Source organism: Amphiprion ocellaris, chromosome 3 (genome assembly GCF_022539595.1).
Source record: "Amphiprion ocellaris isolate individual 3 ecotype Okinawa chromosome 3, ASM2253959v1, whole genome shotgun sequence".
NCBI lineage: Eukaryota > Metazoa > Chordata > Actinopteri > Pomacentridae > Amphiprion > Amphiprion ocellaris.
In genome coordinates this window covers 18,844,878-18,851,201 of record NC_072768.1, presented here as the reverse complement: position 1 = coordinate 18,851,201, position 6,324 = coordinate 18,844,878, and positions in this window count along the sequence as shown.

The following is a 6,324-nucleotide window of genomic DNA, read 5'->3' as shown; positions in this document are numbered from 1 at the left end:
TATTCTCGCTGTGTGGACACAATACCAGTGTGCTCAGTGATCACCATTTAACATTAAATTTGTGTAAGGCAGCACTGCTAAAGATGTGACGTATCACAGAAGACAAAGTTTGTATTTTATTCTTCCGTCCACATTCATGTGTTCTGAAGCTGTATTTTTTGACAAGTATTACAAACACTGATGTCTGTATTCCTTGTATAGGTGTCTTTGTTAACTCACATAGCTTACTATAATTGAGCACATTGAAATACAGGCATACTTCTCTGTCAGGCTTTGATGTTGTGACATCTGTTAGTGTCAGTGAACACAATGCATATTCAGGAAGTCTTCCTGTTTACTGCCAACCATTGCTCAAAATATACCATATTTTTAAGATGTCTGAATTAGCTCTCTCTAACAAGAAGCACCATACACAATGGAGCAACAGCACAGCCTTTATATTTATTTTCCTAATTTAAGTTTATCACATTTTAATCTGTTTAGACAAAGAACTATCTGCTTGAAACAGCTTTCTTTCTTCACTGTGGCAGAAAATTCAATTTGGAAAGACCTGAAACAGGCTAGACATAAACAATCCAATAAATAACTCAGTTTGTTAAGGTCCTGAAAGTCGCCTGCAATGCAGAATTTGATCTAGTTTGACACAAGTGAACCCACTGAGACAAACAATAAGAAAACGTGGACTTGTTTAAAAAGATAATGGAATTTGCCACATTTTGCATCAAACACACTTATGTGAAGCATCGAACTTACAGGCAGCATTTTAAATTTCCCGTCGCTCTAGCAAAATTTGAAAGTCTAGCTTTTTAAATGTGTTAATATTATAGGTGAATAACAGATTGGGAGCTGTTATTATATTGATAGGTTCAAAATAATAGTAATTCATATGTCCAAAGCAGTGTCTAGAAATCAGTCTTCATAAGTAACTTCCTTGCAGTGTTTAAACTGAGCACAGAAAAAACTATTCCGTGCTGTGTATTTACATTCACACCTTTGCATCTGACATTTTTAAAATGACGATTTTTATTAAATTCACCATTTCAATGACTTTTAAAATTTCAGAACAGAAACTGATGCCATAAAATCTATTGGGTTTAAAGGTCATTATGATGTGAATGGATGGATTTAACATTTTTGCATAAATTCAAGTACTAAATTATGTATTCTGTTCTCTTTTTTTAAAATTAATTAATCTGTGAGAAAAATGAGGCTGAGCATAATGCACTGTGACTTGTGTCTTGTGCTGTGTAAACGGACAGGATAAAATTATCCCAAACTCTTCATTTTAATTGCATGCTTTGGAAAGTGCTCAAGTATATAGCAAGGTGCATATGATTTTTAATGAATGGAATGTAGATTTACAGTTGTTCCCAAAGCACACTTTTATGCAGTTGGTTTAAAATGCTGGGTGGTGCTAGGACATTAACATCAGCAGTTTACATAGGAAGCATTTAAATAGTTTCCACGGGTGAGGCCCAGAATAGTTTCATGAGCACATGTGGCAGTTGTACAGTTACATTTTAGTTGTTTGCGTCCTGGATGAGAAATTCTTTGCTGATTTTGTCATGTACATTAAGCTGAAGATAAGCTCATTTTATTAAGCTTAAAGTTTGTTTTGTTTAAATATGTCACGACTCTTTTGATTGTTTATGTTGAAATTGGTCCCCTGCTTCCAGTGTTATGGTCCTGTTTTTACCACAAGGAGGCAGTGGTGGCACTCTTTGTACACAAGACATCTACAGTTTCCACAGCAGAGTGCAAATGAGGCCAAAGAAGGAATCAGATCAGATACTAATCTTAGAGTCTGAGTTGCTCTAACTGGACACTCTACTAGCCTTGTTTATTGGCAACAAATGCCATGCAAAACTGTGCCAGCTATTTAGGGAACCAGAGGAAATCAGTAATCATGAGTTCAAACTTTTCCTCTAATCAGCAGCTAAAGGTACACTATCAGTGCAGTGATGGCAGTTTAACCACAGTTTGTCGTGTCCTCAGAGTGAGAATAGTTATCTTTTATTTAAAGAAGTTCCTGCTCCCTGCCCCTCCAGCAAAGAAAAGTATGTTACATGTGTAAGTGTTTACAGGCATAGTTGCAATTAGATAAAACAGGGGAAGTAAACAGTTTTGCAAGTGTTGGTGGTGACATCAACACAAAAAGCATGTTGGTATCATCAGATAAGTATCTCTACAGTTTGCTTTAAAATTTCCTTTGTTTGAAAGTGACTGTGAGTTTCTTTTTGCAGTTTGTAGGTGTTTTTGGAGATCTGTGTGTTATCACCATGCCAGTCAGAGAGGGCATACATTAAAAAATGTTGCACAAAGCTTCCTGTATTTGGAAAATCTAAATTTTAAAAACATTTCCATCTGTGTCTTGATCCAGATGTGAGCTTAAACAAGCAAAGGGGAGGACAATAAAGGAGGATAAAATGTGTTAATATCATATTTTACTTTAGTAAGCGAAATTGTCCATGACAGCAAAATGGTGCAAAAAATGACAATAATCGGAATGTTAATCTGGATCCTCGGCTGTGTATGGATCTGCATTTTGTGTTGCCTCCCACAATTTTTATTGATATTTGTTGCATTTTTTCCCCCTTTTTTCATATGAAACAAAGTTTAGGAGTGATCAAATAATAACTGAGTGATCAATAGTAATTGTAGTATGTAAATGCTAATATGTATATGATTTAGAGCTATCCTATGTGTTAAATATCATTGAGACTAAGGATTATTACATTCAATACTCTTTTCCAATCGTATAACCATCCCACTTTAATGTTTTTATTTTTTACAGCTGTCTGTTTTGATACTTAACTACAACTGACTGTAAATTCCCCATATATTTCCTGAACTGCAGTTTTGAAGCTCACTGTGTTGATTCTGGCCATCACCAATTTGACTCCTATTAATTCCGAACTCGCCTACAGGTGGAGTTGAGCTGAAGTAAACCTCTCTGGGCCATGAACTGTCCTGTGACAGCAGCTAGCTGTCATTCAAAGTGGCCATGTATGTAATAATGCATCACTTTCAGTCTTAATACAATCTCAATGGATGAGTTATACAAATGTTTCACCTCCTCTGTGGTTTTCATGAAGAAGGACATTAGCTATAGAAACCAAAACCTTTTGTTATACCAGGCTGTAGACATGATTATTTTTGCTGTAAAGTTGGGCATTTTAACATAGAGGTCCATGGGGATTGGCTTACTTTTAGCCTCAAGTGGCCAGTCAAGGAACTGTGGTTTTTGGCACTTTGGCGTTGGCTTTATTTTTTAATCTCTGGTGTTTGCTGCTTGTTTAGGACAACATTTTTCCTGCCCTTTCTTGACACATGCTGCAGCTCAGAGTAGCTGCCATTTCAAACCTTTATTTTTGCTCTCCATGACATTAGCTTTATGAAGTTGAGCAAAAATTTAGCAGAAAATGTTAATGTTTGCTGCTGTCAGCAGCTTGCCTCCATTTCTGTTGTTCTTTCTGTTGCTTGCACTTTTCCATTTTTTTGTGGAATATTGAAATCAAACTTGTTATTTAATCATCAATTCAATCAGATAATAAATGTGACATTTCATCAAAAATAAGCTATTTACACCAGTGTGTTTAAACTTATCTCTCACAGCAGATTACTTTGGCCCAGCACATGTAATCAATTTGAATCTGCTGTGCACAGCTTTTGTCTCCCCCTTCAGGCAGTGAGAGTAATTACACAAATATTGTCAGTGCTGCTTAGGTTTTGCTCTTTGGTGCTGCTGGCACTTCCCCATATGCAGCCATAGTTTCTCCATCAGCATCGCTATGGTTGCTCCTCACTTCAGCTCTGGTGAGCCAATCATTGCTGACTAACATAAAACATTGTTATTAATGTGCCAGCATGGGAATGTTGCAACAGAAGGCAGATTTAAAACTCTGGTATACTGTGACATACAGGAAGATTTACCTGGTGCTGATAGGTTTAATCAGCGCTGTTTGAACTCTTTTGGCAAGAACTTGAATGTCACAGATGTTCATTTATATGTAGAAGTCCCACACTCTATAGCTTCAAGGAAGAGTTTGACATTTTGGAAAATACATTACCATAGCCATTCTTGGCTGGGACCAGTGCCTTCCTAAAGCCTCTGCTGGTTGTCTAGCAACCTCCAGGCCAAGAAATAGTCTGGTCGGTAAGCACATCATCTTGAATAGGGCAAAGTTTTTAACTTATCACCATGAATCTTCCTCAGTTGATGACTTACAATAAGACAATGTTTGTTTTTATTACAAGTTTTCAGAAAGTTTATGTTTAAAAATTAAATGAATCATTATATTTCCAAAAATACTCTAATTTGCATTGATTTTCAGAACAGAAATCTGAACAATGGGTTCAGTTAGCCACAAACTTTTTGTTTCATTTTTGGTTACATATCAGTTTTAAAGTTTTTTTACAGAGTGGATTTTGGAAATCTATTTTTATCCCTTACTAAATCAGAAAATACTATCAGCAGCCAGACAACTGTATTTTCATGACGTTATTAGAAGTAAGATGCTCTATAAATCAGACTAGCTATTCATTTGGCTGTGTGTAAATAAGTGCTGATGAAGTGGAGATATCTGATTCAGAGTATGAGGAAAACTCTTTGAGGAAAGATATGTGCTGTAGTTGAAATCCACAGATGCAAAAAGTGTAGCAAAATAAACACCTAAATACATATTTTGGATGTTTTTTTACCCACTCATTATCGCAAAATCTGAAAATTAACACAGCACAAAAAAATGATGATTTTACCTGTAGTGTTTTACCTTAAACAAACAATATATGATGTATTTTTTAATTAATTATGCTTAAAAATGGTGGTAGGTGGATTTTGTTCATGATTTAAGACAAAGAAGCTCTTTTTACATATATTTTACTAAGCAGGTACATAGGAAAGGGACAAGCATCTCCAAAAATTTCAAAAAGACTCCTACACACCGTCTTATCTGTAACTCTCCAATCAAAATTTGCTGCGTACTATAAGAAAGTATGAATTACACAACATCACTCCAATGAATGACAACTTTCAATGACATACAGAAAGTAGAGAATCATAAATATGTTCCAAAAACTGCTTACATTGAAAGGGTAAAATCCAAGGGTATGAATGCTTGAAACGGCAAAAGACCAGAAGCACATTTCCAAACAACCTCAACTTACAGGTTGCGTGTAACGATGAACCTGCAACGGCAATTAATGAATTCCACATAATATGCTAATTAAACATAGCATTAAAAACAAGAAAAGCACTCAGAATGCAGTACTCTGCCAGAGCTGCTTAGTCATTGCATCATTTCTGACAGATGAAATCTTGAAAAAATTCATGGCAGAAATCACGGCAACATAGAATGTGGCCATTTAATATATATGTACCCACAAACAAAATGACTTTGCACTTAGCACAGGCGTGTGTTATGCATGTGTACGTTATGTACGGATACCGAATCATGTGACGTAAATATGTAGCGGGCGGTGGGAATTGATGGGACTCGGAAACACCTCCAGAACTTAATCAATTGTTCCTTGTATGATTTCTGACGGATAAATCCTGATAAGTCCGCAGTGGTCGATTTGTAGTAGGATCACAGTCATGTGATCGTCAGCAGGCAGCTGAAGTAGTGTTCACCTGTTGTCATAGTTACAGTGACGCTGTAGCGCTATCTCACAATGATACAGAAATCTTTAACAAATCCGTGGATCCAGACTATAAGCCACATCACTGCCAAAATCTAATCACATGATCCTTGTGTCATTTCTGACCTTCCCTGAAAATTTCATCCAAATCCATTAGTCCGTTTTTGAGTAATGTTGCTAACAGACAGACAGAAGGACAAACGTACGCTGATAGTCACATAACTCCGCCATGTTCCTTGGCGGACTAATAACACAGACACAAGGAAAACATCCATAATGAATTTATTTGTTATTACATTTACTGGAGATCCACCTGTTACAATAAATAAATACCGTCAGCATTAATGAACATATACATAATTGAACACAGCTCACACACATTGACTAAATTGATTATTGATATGATTTGTTTTTGTCTTTTTCCTTCTGTCTTTGCTATGTTAATGTTATCTGTATATTTTGTGGAATATGTTTACTCTCAGTTTCAGGCTTTTTGTGTCATAGGCCTACTTTTGTTAAGCTTTAAGGCTGACAGATATAAATAATATCTACTAGTTCGAACTGAGAGTGAATATCGGCCGCCTCTGCTAGGAAGAAAAAAGAAAATAGTATTACAGTTATTGTAAATACCAGCAATTTTTGCACATTATTTCTTCTACCTGCTCTTTTTGCACATTAATTGCA